Below are 16,146 nucleotides of genomic sequence, written 5' to 3'. Positions count from 1 at the left end.
TGTTGTAGGGAAGCAACCCCTGCCATCCCTTGGGGCGTTACCCCAATCCACCTCACCCTCAGCCTCCCACCCATCGCCTCAAACTGTCCCCTCATGCCTCCCCCACCCACCGACTCGTGCCCTGTGGTCAGCGTGACGGTCACCCCTGGAGGCAGCACAGCTGGCTGCCCGGCGCCTGCGCCCTGTCCTTCCGCGCCCTCCGTCCCTTTAGGCCCCGTTTTCCCAGTCGGTCTTTGCCGGGCCTGGGATCTGTCTCCCCTGTCTGATCTGGGGAGAACCTTGGCTTGGCGGTTCACCCAGCCCCCACCTCTGCGCTTGCCTGCCGCCAAGGGCAGCTGCGATCCTGTGGACACAGGCCAGCGGTAGTGACCGCCTGACCCCGCCCTGTGGGCCTAGGAGGCCGCCCTGGAGGAAGGACCCCACACTGATCATCTCTATATCCTTCTTCCTGGCACAGGCGGGAAATCTGTGATGGCTGGATGGGGCTGGGTGAAAAGATGAATGAATGAATGAATGAGCCCAATGCAGAGGCTGGGAGGCTGTTGTGCGCCTAAGTGGGAAAGGTGTCCATGGTTACATAAAGGGAAGAGCATCTGGGGGATTACTTACATCTTCCCAACTTGGAATATAACCTGCCTTTCCATGATGCATTCCTCTCATTGACAGGGGCGTGTCTATGCATCGCTGTTTTCTGTTTGTGTTTTGTTTACCCCCAAAGGGAGTGGAGGCCGGGCTGGGGCTGAGCCCTGGCAACTTCCCAGGAGGATCTTAGACTAGGTGCTCCCTCTGGGGCTGGATTCTACAGGGCAGCCGCCGCCCTCACGGCTGACTTGCTGTGGCCGGTCAGCTGGTTCATTGGGTCCGGCTGGAGGAATGAAGGATCCAGTTATGTTAGCCTTGAGGTCCTGGGTGCCTGCCTTTTGTCAAGAGAGTGGAGTTATAGCTGGCCCATCTCTGCCTGGGGTCCTAAACACCGCCCTGGTAGCAGGGGCGGGGGGGGGGGGCATTTGTGTTTGTGTCAGTCCAAATCTGGACAAAAACAACAGGAGCCTTACAAAGATGGAACTCTCTAAGAGCATGGCACAACACCCGTTTTTGTGGATTCCTGGGAGGATGCGCTAAGCAGATTGAGTTCCCTAAGGGAAAGGCGGGATTTGGAGACTTCAGTTTTGGCCCAGGTTGGTTGAGGGAAGAGGGTGGTGTTGCTGAGCAAAAAAACAATCTCTAGAAAGCTGTGGGAGTTTATAGGCTAGGAAGTAGTTGCCCAACTGGTAGTGGAATTACTGGAACTAGAGCTGAAAATATTAACAAATAGGAATAGTAACTGGGCATCTCAGGAGGCTCCTTGGATTCCAAGCAGTGGGCAGACATTGTAGAAGGAAGGGAAGGTGCAGGCCATGTTCTGGTGTTTTGGAAGTGTGCGCCTCCTGCTGCCACGGGGCTGTAAAAACACTTGCCAGCATTGCCCACCAAGTCGCAAGCTGATTTCCTCTGAATTTGGTGTTGACATTTAACATCCTTTTGGAAGCCAAGCCTGCCTTCACTGGAGACCAAACATGCTTTCACTCACCCATATCTAGTTTTTGATTTCTCATTCCCTGCTTTTTTCTAACTTGTTCTTTCAGAGCATGACTTAGACACTCAATGTTGGGAGGGGCTCATGAGCTGAATTAAGCAATGCGTTTTTCCCCTTGTAATCAACACATTGTACATGCAACTTTCTACTCTTTTCCTGGGTAGGTTACCTGATGAAATTTTGGTAACCCCAGAACACCCTGGATTGTTTTATTCATTTCCTCCTTTCTTCCAATACTCCAAAGCATTGTTAGAGGAAAACATGGGATGCCCAGTTAAATTAGAATTACAGATCAACAGCAGGTCCCGTGGTGTTGCCTGCTAAATCTGGTAACCCTAGTTCATGGCGAGGCTATGTCTTCTATTTTTCTCTCGGAGGCTTGCCTGAGAATGGTGGACAACAACTCACTCTTCCTGTTACTCATGACGACTGTGCACCCTGTTTAAAGTCACTTGACTAAAGAGACAGCTCTCTGCCTGTGAGGATGAGGTGGGATTTGGAGAAATGGGTGACTGATCAGTGTCGAAGTTACCCAGAAAAACACCCACTCACACATTGGCATATAACATTGTAGTTTCTGTCAGATGAGTCTGTCGTTCAAAGCGAGAGCATTATTTTGAGTGGCTAGATGTCATGATTGCTCTTAGCCGAGTGGCAGGGGTTGAAGGAAGAGAAGGCAGAATTCAACCAAAACTTACCTTTGTTAACTCTGCTTGCTCAAGGGGCATTGGAATGTTCACAGTGTTGTACAATCACCAGAGATTTTTCTTTTCTTTTTTTCAATCTTCCCAAATGAAATTGCCAACCAGACCCTAATTGCATTTTTTTCTCCATTTCCAGCTCCCTGGAAGCCACCATTCACTTCCACTTTTTTATACACCAGGTGTTAGAGCTTGGAAACTAGCTTAGGTGTTCCCTACTTGCCCAGGTGTTAGGCGCTTGGCGCTCAAAGTCTTATGCTAATTGTTAATGGGTTGATAATAAGGGTGAAAGGGTTAAAGATGGAGACTTAATTCAATTGTGATGTCTTCAGGTGGGGTCTTGGAGAAATTGTTTAGAGTGGTTTGGGTTGCTGGATTGAGGTCCCCATCTTCAAATTGTGATGGCTTGTACAGAGGGTCATGTGGACAGGAAGGTCCAGTGCACTGTCTGGCTCTTTGCTTCTGGCTGGCCAGGTGATGCCTTGCAGTCTACCACCTTCCTCAGGCACCGTGACAGTGGGGCTGCTTGACCTCTCATTGTGAAAACTGGAGCCTCTAAGTAGTTTCCCTCACACATTTTAGTGATAGGACAAAAGCTGGCTAATATGGCATATACCAGAACTCTTGCCCTTTGAAGGCTGAATAATAGTCCGTTGTATGTTTTGACTACTGTTCTAGCCATTTATCTGCTGATGAACACCTTTTGGAATTATGAATAATGCTGCTATAAACATGAGTACACACACATGTTTGAGTCCCTGCTTTCAGTGTTGGGTGTATTCCCAGAAGAGGAATTGCTGGATTATAAAGTAATGTTAGGTTTCCTTTTTTGGGGGAAACACCATGTTTTTTCCCAGAGTACACCATTTGCATTCTCACCAACAACACACAGAAGTTCCAGTTTTTCTACGTCTTTACCAACATTTATTATTTTCTGGGCTTTAAAAACAACAACAACAGCAGCAGCAACATTCTGATGGGTGTGATGTGGCATTTCACTGTGGCTGTTTTGGACATGTGTGTATCTTCAGAGAACAATCTCTTCAAATCATTGCCCCATTTTGAATCAGGCTGTTTGTTGTTATTGTTGAGTTGTAGAGTTTTTATTTTGGATATTATTCCATCATTATATATATATGGATATATATGGTTTGCAAATATTTTATTCTCTAAGGTCCTTGAATAACACAAAAATGTTTTGTGTTTAAGTAGTTTTTTTCTTTTGTTGCCTTTGCTTTTCAGCCATAGGTAATCACTGTCAAATTCAAGTGATGTGAGAAATTTTCCCTGCTTTCTTCTAAGTGTTTTTTAATAGTTTTAGCACCTGTGTTTAGGTCTTTGGCCCATTTCGAGTTAGCTTTGTGTGTGATATGAGATAAAAGAGGAGATTCCTGCTTTTGCACATGCATGTCCAGCTTTCCCAGCATCATTTATTGAAGACTGTCGTTTCTCCACTGGCATCTTTGTTGAAAATCATTTGGAACAGATATGTAAAGGCTTACATGTGGCTTCATTATTTTATTTCACTGGTCTGTATATCTGTATTAATGCCAATACCATACTGATTTGATGACCATAGCTTTGTAGGAAGTTTAGAGAATTTGAAAGTCCTTCAACTTTTTAAAGATTGCTTTGTCTATTCAGGATCCCTTGAGATTCCATTTGAATTTTAGGGAAGGTTTTCTATTGCTATAAAAGACATTGTTGGGATTTTGATGGCCTTCGATTGAACTTCTAGATTACTTTTGGCACATGAACATCTTAACGATATCTGTCTTCCCATCCATGAACACTAGATGTCTTTTCATTTTTGTATGTTATCTTTAATCTTCCAGCAACGCTTTTGTGGTTTTCAGTGTAGAAATCTTTCATTTCCTTGTTTTCTTCCTAAGTACTTTCTTCTTTTTGATGTTATTATAAATAGAATTGTTTACTTGATTTTTGGGGGGTTGTTAGTTGGTGTTTAGGAATACAATTGATTTTTATGTATTAAGTTTGTATCCTGCAACTTTGCTGGATTCCTTTATTTTATTTAATTTTTGTAGAACCTTCAGGGTTTTCCACAAATAAGCTCATGTTTTCTGGGAACAGATAGTTTTACTTCTTTCCTTCAAATTTGGATGCTTTTATTTATTTGCTGTATCTAGTTGCTCAGGCTACTGTTAAATAAAAATAGCAGAGGTATACAAAACAAGGGTACTTTACAAGTTCATGGAAGATGTGTATTTTGAAAAAATAAGCATATTTCTTTCTTTCTTTTTTTTTTGGCACCAAAATAAGCTTATCCATTAGCTCAGTTTTTTTCCTGAAATTTTTGAAACGTCCGCACATTTCCTCTTAATGTCAGTTCTTATGGGTTTGATCATTTGATTTACAAGCTCTTAATAGAAACTAAGAATAAATGTATATTTATTCTAGTCTGTTTATTAGTGTTAAACTGAAGTAAGTTGTCAAGGAAAACACTTTAGAAAGAGTTCTGCCAAAAGAAGTTTTTTTTTTTTTTTTAAGTAATTTGGTACTTAAAGGAAAAAAATCTTGTTTCATTGAGTCTTGATTCAGTCAGACAGTCTTGTAGCTTCACGAAGAGGATAATGCAATGAGCTTTGAAATGTCTGTTGTGTTCTTAGTCTTTTGTTTGAAAGAAGGTACTGAAAGCAAGGATTCCTGGGCTTAGGGAAGCACAGCTCCAGCCAACTTCTGACTAGAATTTAGTTATCTTAGGCTCCAGAGTCTATACTTAACTTGTTTATGTTAGGATCCAAAAATCTATATTTAACTTGTTTATCTGTTTATCTGTTTTTATGCTTCCTTTCTTTTCCTGTGTAATTCTTTTTAAAAAGAGAATGCAGTCTTGCATCTATTGTACTAAGGGGAAAATGGAGAGTTATTTTTGTCCTTGCTCAGGTAAAAGGAAAAAGGACAGCAGAGTACTCTGCTCAATAGGATTTGGATGACCTCACGGTTAAAAGCAAGAAGTCCAAGAGAAGGAAGTCGGAGAGCTCCCGCTGATCCCATTCAGCAAGGAGTTCTCTTTTTAAAATGTTCTTTCTTGTCCTTTGAAAGCTGTGTTCTGTTCAAGATACAGCTAAGCTTTATTAGCCAGGACCAGCTTTCCGCCTGAGTTCTGGATGGCTGGAGTTTTTCTGAAAGCTGCTAATGATTTCCTTTTAATCATTATTCACTTTAATCAAAGCGTAGTGATTTAAGCAGCTGTCTCTCACTTGTATATCAGTTTGTCACAAACCACCCCTAAAGCAATGAGTGATCATTATCTCACAATGGGATGGGTGGGCTTTTTGAACTGCGTTTGAACATTTGAACAATTAAATTGGGAAAGGTTTTTAAAGAGTTCTGATAAAGAGGTTGGGAAGAATGAGGGGCATATACATAAATCCCAAAAGAAGCAAGTTTTAAAAGTAATAATAAGGGCCAGTGCAATGGCCCAGCTGGCTAATCTTCCGCCTACAAGCATCAGCATCTTGTATGGGACCAGTTCTTGTCCCAGCTGCTCCATTGCCCATACAGCTCCCTGTTTGCATCCTGAGAAAGCTGCAGGGAATGGCTCAAAGGCTTAGGCTCCTGTACCCACCCATGTGAGAGACCCAGAAGAAGCTCCTGGCTTCAGATTGACTCAGTTTTCCGTGTTGTGGCCATTTGGGGAATCATCCAGCAGATGGAAGATATTTCTGGCCTTTCCAATGAAAATAAAATCTTTAAAAGTAATAAGGGTTTGCAGAGTACTAAGCTATAGCAAACACTAATTATTAATTTGGTCAGAAATTGTGAAGAAGGTGAATATAAAAAATGCTAAGTTTTTATCTTTCAAAGTAAGAAGTGATGTTTGTAAATAATATGACATTTACAATTATCAAGAAATAATTTAAAACATGTTGTCTAGAAGAGACACATTTCACCAACAAACATCAGTGGAAGCTATATCTTACAGATTTTGATGTTTTTGTTTTTGTTAGTTTCATCTCTTCAAATTAGTTTCTTGTGATTAAATTCTTCAAATGACTCGTAGATCATACAGTAGCATCATTTTCTTCAAGAAGGTTCTTGATTTTCTTTTTCATTTCTTCAGCGACACATTAATCACTCAGTAGCATGTTATTTACTTCATGGTGTTGTTAATTCCTTTTTCTTCCTGTTGTTGATTTTGTTTTGTGACTTTTCACGTAAGGGTATGTATAATAGCTGTGTAATGGAGACTGTCATATCTAGTAACATGTTATTTAACTTCATGGCATTGTAAATTTCTATTTTTCTTCCTATTGTTGATTTTGTATTGTGACTTTTCATTTAAGGGGATGTACAGTAACTCTGAAATGGAGACTAACATATCCAGATGTGAGGATACAATGTAGTATGTATCTAATTCCAGACAAAGATGGACTTACAATGAAACTGTTCCCTGTATCTTGACAATAGGATGCTGGACTTTCTGCCATTATCCATGCCCGCAATGATGGACATATGACTGTGTATGAGGAACTATACTTTAGTAATGATATAGAGGAACTAGGTGGGGAGGGGATTGGGAAGGAGATAACGGAAATCCCAGGAGCCTGTGGAACTGTATCATAAAATAATAATAATAATAATACAAAAAAAGAAAAAAAAGAAATAGGACTGATAACAGCTAAAATATTTAAAAGTAGTGGTCATTACAGAATAACACAGAGGTAGAAAAGGGTAGGTCTAGGAATTACTATCTCTTATAAGCGTGTCTATAAATTTGTAAAATAAATATTAAAGATGAATCCTTTGAATTCACATCAGCTTCTCAGTATTGCCCATTTCTGTACTCTTTAAGATTTAAAAACTTTTACTTAAAAGGCTAAGTTACAGAGAGAGACATCTCCCGTCTGCCAGTTCACTTGCCCTACCTTTAAAAAAAAAATCAAACAAACAATAAAACTGAGTCTGAGGGGACCAAATAACACACTTGGAGCTACAGAGTTCATCTTCAGGGGCAGAGTTGCGTACCCTCCTTTTTTTAGTTCTCCACATTGACTGGAAAGAAACAAATACGATTGTTTGAAGCTGGAAAGAACAAATCAGGATTCTGTTTCTTCACTATGATAGTCATTTGCTAGCTGAAGCGAGTTCCCTTATGTAAAAATGCACAGTGTAGGAGCCAGGGCAGTGGTTAAGCCTGTGCCTGTTGTGCCAGCATCCCATATGGGCAATGGTTCAAGTCCCCGCTGCTCCATTTCTGATGCAGTTCTCTGCTAATGGCCTGAGAGAGTATCAGGTGTTAGGCTTCTGCACTCACGTGGGAAACCCAGAATAAGTTCCTGCTCCTGGCTTCAAATGGACCCAGCTCCAGCTATTGGAGCCATTTGGGGAGTGAACCAGCAAAGATCTCTCTCTCTTCCCCCTCTCTAGCTCTTTCAAGTAAAATAAAGAAATCTTTAAGTAAAAAATGTGTAGAGCCTGGCATAAGGGCTTAATGGCTCAATCCTCACCTTGTAAACACCGGAATCCCATGTGGGCACTGGTTTGTGTCCTGGCTACTCCACTTCCTATCCAGCTCCCTGCTTGTGGCCTGGAAAAGCAGTAGAGGATGATCCAAAGCCTTAGGACTCTGCACCCTTGTGGGAGTCCTGGAAGAAGTTCCTGGCTTTGGGTGGTTCAGCTCAGGCCATTGCGGCTCCTTGGGGAGTGAGCCTGCAGATAAAATATGTGTCTCTTTGACTCCATTTCTCTCTGTAAAATCTGTCCTGCCTTTTCAATAAAAATGAATGAATCTTAATAAAAAATGTCAAGCTGACCTGAGAGCAGGCTATTGATACTGATAAATTCCAGTGACTCTTCACGGGCTGGAGTTTTTAGTTCAAACGTCATTTTAGTCACCAATACACCATATCAGGTGGTCTCTAATTAAGAAATGTGCTAATTGGCCTCAGAGGACACAGCTGGTGATTGTGACGTAACCATCTTTCCCTTGAATGCAGCACGTTCTAAAGGCTGACTTAGTAGTTTGTGTTGTCATATGTGTTTGGTCTCCCTGGATGAACCACAAGCTTTGGGAAGGCAAACACCAGCTCTGTTGTGTTCACACTGGGCAGTGCCTGATACTTCATGGGGGCTCAGCTCATATTTATGAATGATTCATTTAGTCCTTGGGTAGGACTCTGGGATCTATGAGGCAAATTCAGAAAAAACGTGTGGAGAGGCAGGTGTTTGTCTTAGTAGTAAAGATGAGGATGGGGATGCCTACATTCCGTTATTGGGGTGTACGGTGTTCAAGTTCCACCTTCCCTTTGTCTCTCTCTCTCTTTTTTAAATAGATTTTTTTTTTTTTAAGTTGGAAAGGCAGATTTACAGAGAGAAGGAGAGACAAACAGAGAGCGAGATCTTCCATCTGTTGGTTCACTACCCAGGTGGAGCTGAGCCTATTCAAAGCCAAGAGCCAGGAGCTTCTTCCAGATCTCGCAGAGGGCTGCAGGGTCCCAAGGCTTTGTGTCATCCTCTACTGCTTTCCCGGGCCATAAGCAGAGACTTGGATGAGAAGTGAAGGAGCCGGGACACAAAGATATGGAATGCTGGTACTTGCAGGTAGAGGATTTCACCCATTGAGCCCCCTTCTTTAATTTAACTTCCTGCTAATACATACCCTGGGAGGCAACAGATGATGGCTCAAGTTTTTGGGTGCCTGCCACCCCTGAGTGAGACCTGAATTGAGTTTGTAGCTCTCAGCTTTGGGCTGGTCCAGCCCCAGGCTTTTGAGGGTACGTGTGGGAGTGAATGATAGATGGAAGCCGTGTTTCTCTTTCTTCCCATTTGCACTCCCTCCTCCCCTACCTCAAATAAATGAATAATAATGTTTTTTAAAAGCATGGGGAAATGGAATTAAAAATATAGCATACATTTTCCATGAACTCTATGGAGAGCCCTTTTAAGGGTCTCTGGACCATAAACAAATCCCCTTATGTGTCTGTCTGATGCAGGGAAGGAAGCCGTTCCAGGTGCTGGGCCAGTCCTGACTGGGCTGTCGGATTGCCCAGATTCGGCCTCCTCTGAGTGGGCCTCTGAAAGCCTCAAAGCCAGACGGGTGGTGTGTTTCTGACAGAGGGGCTCGTCCTGTTCTGAGGTTTTAACTATAAATGGATTCTGCCTCTTCCTGTCCCCGGGTGAACTCAGTGGGCCTGCAGCTGGCCAAGTGAGCCCAGACTTAATGCCCGCTCTGCTGGAACCTGCCGACCTCTGACCCAGAGACTACCCTGCTAGAGGCTGACCAGGCAGGCAGGAAATGCCAAAGCCTCTTCCTGAAACTCTAAACAGCTTAAGGATGGGGTCGGAATCCATGAGGACAGCCCAGTATTATGTAACTTCATCAACTGCCTTTATTAGGGGAAAAACAAACTGTTCCCCAGCCAGGGCTGGCCTTTAGGAGACACATCCTGCATTCTTTCCTAGCTGCTCAGCAGCTCCTATTGGAAGCAGCTAAAGGATTCAGAAATGAAGACTGGCCAAGTTTAGGGAGGAAATAGGAAAAAAAGGGGAGGGGAGCAGGGTGTATATTCTGTCTGGAACATGCTATTCAGTTCTCATCCTCGTTAACCCCCGCCCCTGCTTACAGTATGGGTGGGTGGGGGGAAGGGAGAGAAGTTAGTTGTACTGCAAGCCAACCACTGTGTTTTCTACATTCTCTTCAGCATCGCACAGCCCAACAAGGAGGACTAGTACTATGTGTGTAAATATGTTCACAGTGTGGCACAGTGAGTTAAGCTGCCATCTGCAGTGCTGACATCCCACATGGGTACTACTTCATGTCCCAGCTGCTCCACTTCTGATCCAGCTCCCTGCTAGTGCACCTGGGAAAGCAGTGGAAGATGGCCCAATTGTTCACGCCCCTGCCACACACATGGGAGACCTGAATAAAGCCCTTGTCTTCTGGCTTTGACCTGGTTCAGCCCTAACCATTGTAGCTGTGTGCAGAGTGAACTATTGGATGGAAGAGTCTCTCTCTTCCTCTCTGTATCCTTTTTTCTCTGCAACTGTTTCAAATTAAGCAAACATTTTAAAAAATAAAAGCAAAAGATGTTCACGGCTTTAATAAGCCAAATTATGCTCTGGAGGAAGACATATTCCCCATGTCAGTGTAGAGGCGATTAGGTTTCTCCTTGGTTCAGTTCAGTAATCATCTTAGGCATCTTGCATGTGTTAGGCTTTAGGGTGGGTCAGGTGGCTTCAGCAGTGTAGGAGATGGTCTCTATCCTCAGTGTCTACAGCCAAGCAGAAAGAAAAAATGCTTAAGCACTTGTACCTTCTTGCCTTTTAGTCTCCAGTGCTTTACATAATCCTTGTTTTTCAACTCTCCTCTATAAAGATGACATGAAGTTTATGTCTACCTGTGAACTGAGGTGCTAATTCAAGATAAATAAAAATAGAAATCTCCTCTCTTCAGGTCTAGCTGTTATTCTACTGAATTATTAGTGAAAGGCACAGGCACAAGATTCAAGAAGATCCTCACCCAATTATTTTATTTCTATAATTTCCCCAGCTTAGCGTAAGGCGTATTTCAGGATGTTGACTGTCTCTGGAATCTTCTCACGGAAGTATGACTTGCCCTGGGACACGCCTGCAGCTTCTGCTGCTTCTCTGAAATGAGGCACTGGACCGGCATTCGCTGGAGGCTTGCCCTGGGAAAGGTGTCTGTCCTCTCTGGGGCTGTACGTGAGTGGTCCCATGTCTCCCGTGCGGCATGATCTGTGAAGGTCAGGCTCTCAGGCTCCTGAGGATCCCGCGGGCTCAGAAGCCATGAACCTGCTTACTGCCAGATTCTTAGCAATTACAAATAAACAAAAATGGGTGTGTATATTTTCAAATAAAAGTGGTATCATACCATTAATTGGACTTCATACATTGCTTTAGTTAAAAAAAAGCAAATAGGGTCTGGCACATTGGCTTGATAGGCGGCTAATCATCCAAATGCAGGAATCCCATATGGATATCAGTTTGTGTCATGGCAGCTCTACTTCCCATCCAGCTCCCTGCTTGTGGCCTGGGAAAGCAGTCGAGGACGGCCCAAAGCCTTGGGTTCCTGGACTCTAGTGGGAGACCTGGAAAAGGCTTCTGGCTGCAGGCTTTAGATCAGCTCAGCTCTGGCTGTTGTGGTCCCTTGGGAGTGAGCCAGCAGATGGAATATCTTTCTCTTTGCCTCTCCTCTCTCTGTAGATCTGCCTTTCAAATAAAAATAAACAAATCTTTAAAAAGAAAGAAAGCAGTATCCTGAGTACATATCTTAACAACTGTCATAATGCAACATGTTTTTTATGTTTTGCAAAATATTTAATCACATAGATTGTGTCACAATTTAACCAATTTTCTCATGAGGAAATATTTTGGATATTTCCTTTAAAGAAATATTTATTGTATTTGAAACAGATATATAGAGAGATCTTCAATCCACTGGTTCACTCCTCAGATGGCTATAACACTCAAAGCTGGACTGATCCAAAGCCAGGAGCCAGCAGGGTCTTGCATGTGCGTGCAGGGACCCAAGCACTCGGCCATCTTCTGCTGCTTTCCCAGGTCATTAGCAGGGAGCTGGCACAGAAGTAGAGCAACTGGAGCTTGAACCAGTGCCCACATCACAGTGCTGGACTTCAGATTTCTTTTTTTCTTTTTCTTTTTTTTTTTTTTAACATTTTTGCTTTCAATAGTACTTCAACAATCATACATGTACATACATATACATAATTTTGTGTGGTTTTTAAATATGATTTCTGAATACATTTCATAGAAGTAGGCTAAAGAGTATGCTTCTTTAGAATTTTGCTGTGTGGTGTTTGTCTACCCTCTTGAACATTTCATTCATTCCTTTGAAAATATTCATCTGTTCTGTCTGCCAGACACTGCTAGGCTGCAAGGGTATAATAAAGTTGCCAGGAAAAAAAAAAAGTAGGAGTGAGCTGCTCTCCACTGGACAGCTAGTACACCGGAGAGGAGAGGTCCTTGGGGCGACAGTGTGTTCTTTCAAGTGGCCACCAGAAAGAAGGCACACTCTGTGGTCCCAAATTTGCTTTTCTCAGGGAGAAAGGGTAGCTGGGGAGGTTGGGGAGGACAGCGGGTCCTGAAATTCTTATTCAAGCTCTTGTCACAAGGCTGGTCACAGGAAAGTCAGCAGATTAGCAGTTGTTGGCTTTTATGAGCTGAAGAGATAAGGGAAGACACGGCACCACACCAGATCTATGACAACAGCAGATAATGATAGATGGAGTCCCTCTCCCGGAGCTTGCTTTCTGGTGTTGGAAGCCAAAGGACCAATTGGAGAAAGCATACAACCAAGGCACATAATATAGTCTAGTAAGAGCCAATGAATTTGTGGTATTTTAGCTGAACACCTGAAACAATTAGGAATTAGCCACAAAAATGGAGAAGCAGTGTTCCCGTCAATACAGATGATGGTGTAACTGCAGGGCTAATTTGAGACTGGAGAGGAGAGTAATGAAGGGCAGAGAGTACACCTTTCAGGAGTTGAGATGTTATGGATGGCCGGGAGGGTTTTTAAGCAAGAGGGTGATGTGAATAGGTTTCAATTTTGAGTAAGTCTTGAGCAGGAAATGAGGTCAGAGGTGGCATAGGAACTCAGCTGAGTGCTACGTGCAGGTTAGTCTTCTGTCACACACAGGATGAGAGGCTTGGTTACACTCAGTAAGACGTGATGTACCTTTGGATGTGGTAGGATACATAAAGTTGATGGGTAACAGAAAATATGTGACTTAAATAAGGTAGAAGTTCACTTCTTCCTCGACAGTGAAAGCAGAAATCCAGAAATAAACAATCCTGGGCTGGTGCGGCAGTGCCGAGTTGTTGAAAGACCCAGGCAGCTCCCTCGCTGTTATTTGCTCTGTTGTGCCTAGGTCATCTTTACGACTAACTGTAGTTCTGTTTATCCCGTGTGTCAACCCAGCCGCAGGAAGGAGCATGAAAGATGCACCCTGTTGTGTCATAAAGAGATCACCCGGCAGTCCTACACAACACTTCTACCAAAGCTTAGTCAAATGGACATCGCTACCTGTAGGGGAGGTGGAAATGTAGCATTCTGGTTGGGCAACATTGTAATCAGCTGGATATTTGGGCTGTGTGAGTTTGAAAGAGAAAAGGAGAATGATTTTTTTTTTTCCACTTGAAAAGCAGAGACAGAGAAAGAAAGCCAGGCAGATAAATGTCCTATCCACTGAGTCATTCCCTAATGGGGAGTGAGAGCTGGGGCTGGGCTGGGCTGAAGTCAGGAGATGGAGAGCCAGTCTGGACCCGGCTATTCAAGCCAGCACATCTGCCTCCTAGAGTGGGGACAAGCAGGAAACTGGACTCAAACCCCAATACTCTGATGTGGCATCTGAGGGGCTTCTCAACCCCTACAGCGAATCTCCACTCTGAGAGATTGGGTATTTGATCGGCAGTTAACAGGCTAGGCTCTGAGAAAGTGTGGAACTAATACCATTCATCTGAGTTGTTTATAAAATGACATAGTTGTGCAAAGCTGTACATATATTAAAGTTTCAGAGAGATTTATTTGCTCACAAGTCAAAGATTCAGCATATTAAAACCCTGTTTTATTTTTGTGAAAAATGAACAAGTGTTAGATAGCTTCCCAGCAGAAGTGTGAATGGAATTATGCTGATTTGATTTGAATCACTACCACACGAAATTGCCAAGCTTGTGATATTCAGTGTCTTGTCATTCATTAATATTCAAGCTCCGAAAAGGGCACAGTAACAGCTTACTGCTATCTGTTAATTCCATATTAAGGCATTTATTCTCCACCATGGATATTAGCAGTGTATTATAGTAGAAAGAGTGAGGGTTTTGTTTTGAGTCAGACAAAAATTCCAAGTCCAACTCCCTTATTTTCTAGCTCTGTGATCTTGGATAGTGTTAAGTTCTACAGTTACCTCGATTTCCTGAATTGCATAACAGGAATGATAGTATTTACTTGAGAAACTAATTAAATCCCCCAACATGCCAAGTAGGGTGCTTGGGCTCAGTTCACTTTCCTGACTGTTCTTTCATGCCAGTGTCGACCCTAGGAGACAGTGGTGGTGACTTAGTCAGGCCCCTGATTCCCATCTTGGGCCCTCACCTTGCTTCAGCCTTCGTGGGCATTTGGGGAATGAGCTGGCAGGTGGGAGTTCTTCATGTAGTGCCTTTCTCTGTCCCTGTCTTGCTCCTTCTCAAATGATTAAAATATATTTTAAAATTAAAATATTAAAATATTTACTTTGCATGATAATTGTGAAAATCTAAAATGTATTTATGAGGGGCTAATGTTGTGGCCCGGTGAGTTAAACATCTGCCTACATGCCAGCATCCCATGTCAGAGTGGCAGTTCACGTCCTGGCAACGCTGCTTCCTATCCAGCTCCCTGATAATGTGCCTAAGAAATCAACAAATGGTGACCCAAGTATGTTGGTCCCTACCCACCCATGTCGAAGACCCAGCTGGAATTCCTGGCTCCTGGCTTTGACCAGGCTCAACCCTGGGTGTTGGGGACATTTGGGCAGTGAACCAGCAGATGGAAGATAAATTCTCTCTCTCTTTCTCTGTTATTCTACCTTTCAAATAAATTAATCCTTCTTTGTAAAAAAAAAATCACTGTGGCTTATCAAATATGGTGGGCAGCATAGTAGGTAATAAATGGTAACTCATGAACATTAGTTTTCAGCTGTATCATTCACTTCCTTCTAGCTTACGTTGTATGGGCCACTTACGACCCCAAGAGTCGCTATTTGTATGTTTCAGGTTGTCTCCAGCAGTTCAGTTCTGCTGACAAAGCCCTAGTAGTGTATGGATTCACCGTGAAGCCCTAAGGCTTTAATCAAAATGAATTCACCCCATCCTCATGCTTTTCTTCCACACTTACTGTGTCCAAACCTCTCTGTCTGTGGATAGCTTTCTTGTTATCCACATATAGAAGTGGAGAGTGCAGGGATTAGGACCTGAGCCAACTCAAGTGTGGACTTGGATCCCGGGAACAGGGAGGTGGGAAGGATGCCTTGTAAAGGCATGGGATGGTATTGTTGAGCAGAAATAGCAAGATAAAGATGGTTTAGGGTTCCGTCTACACTCCAGGATGATAATGCAATAAGCTAAATTCCACAGATGCTTCTGACGTGCCTTATGGGAGGGAAGTTAGCCAGCCTGTCAGCTTCAGGACAAATAACTCCAGGGTTCCTCCTTCACATTCCTCACTGGTTCCTCTGACGGGCCACCTTGGAAATGCCTGAGGAACGTGCCTGTCTTGGTAGGCCCAATAAGGCCAGAATGTTGAAATACGGACTTGAGAGAGACTTTAAAAAAATATATTTTATTATTTATTTAAAAGGCAGAGTTACAGAAAGGAAAAGACAGCAGCAGAGAGAGAGAGACAGAGACAGAACTCTTCCATCTATTGGTTCATTACCTAAATTGCTGCAACAGCCAGGCCTGGGCCAGACAAAAGCCAGGAATTTTATCCAGGTCTTCCCACATGAATGCAGGGGCCCAAAGACTTGAGCCATCTTTCTGCTGCTTTCCCAGGCACACTAGCAGCTGGATTGGAAATGGAGCAGCTCCAGACTTGAACCAGTTCCCTTGTGGAATTCTAGCATGACAAGGAAACAGCTTTTTCCATGACACCACAGTGCTGGCCCTTTAAGAGGCCTTTAAAAGATCTAGAGTAGAGGTCAGCAAAGGCTGGCCCACAAAACTGAAAACGGTTTATACACGTTTAAAGGATTGGGGAAAAAAGTATACTGCACATTTCTAAATTGCTAAGAGAATAAATTTCAGATGCTTTTTACTACATACAAAAAGTATTTGCCATGATGATGCAATTAACTTAATCATTCCACATTGCGATTTTAACCATCACTT

At 43.0% G+C, this 16,146-nt stretch overlaps 1 protein-coding gene across 2 annotated transcripts in view; it reads left to right on the top strand.

Annotated features, from left to right (window-relative positions):
- Nucleotides 1-16,146, top strand: part of RUSC2 (RUN and SH3 domain containing 2) — a 47,704-nt gene that overhangs the window by 469 nt on the left and 31,089 nt on the right. The gene's annotated exons all lie outside the window — the stretch shown is intronic.

Source organism: Ochotona princeps, chromosome 14 (assembly GCF_030435755.1).
Source record: "Ochotona princeps isolate mOchPri1 chromosome 14, mOchPri1.hap1, whole genome shotgun sequence".
NCBI classification, from domain to species: domain Eukaryota; kingdom Metazoa; phylum Chordata; class Mammalia; order Lagomorpha; family Ochotonidae; genus Ochotona; species Ochotona princeps.
This window is presented reverse-complemented; position numbering and strand designations above follow the sequence as displayed.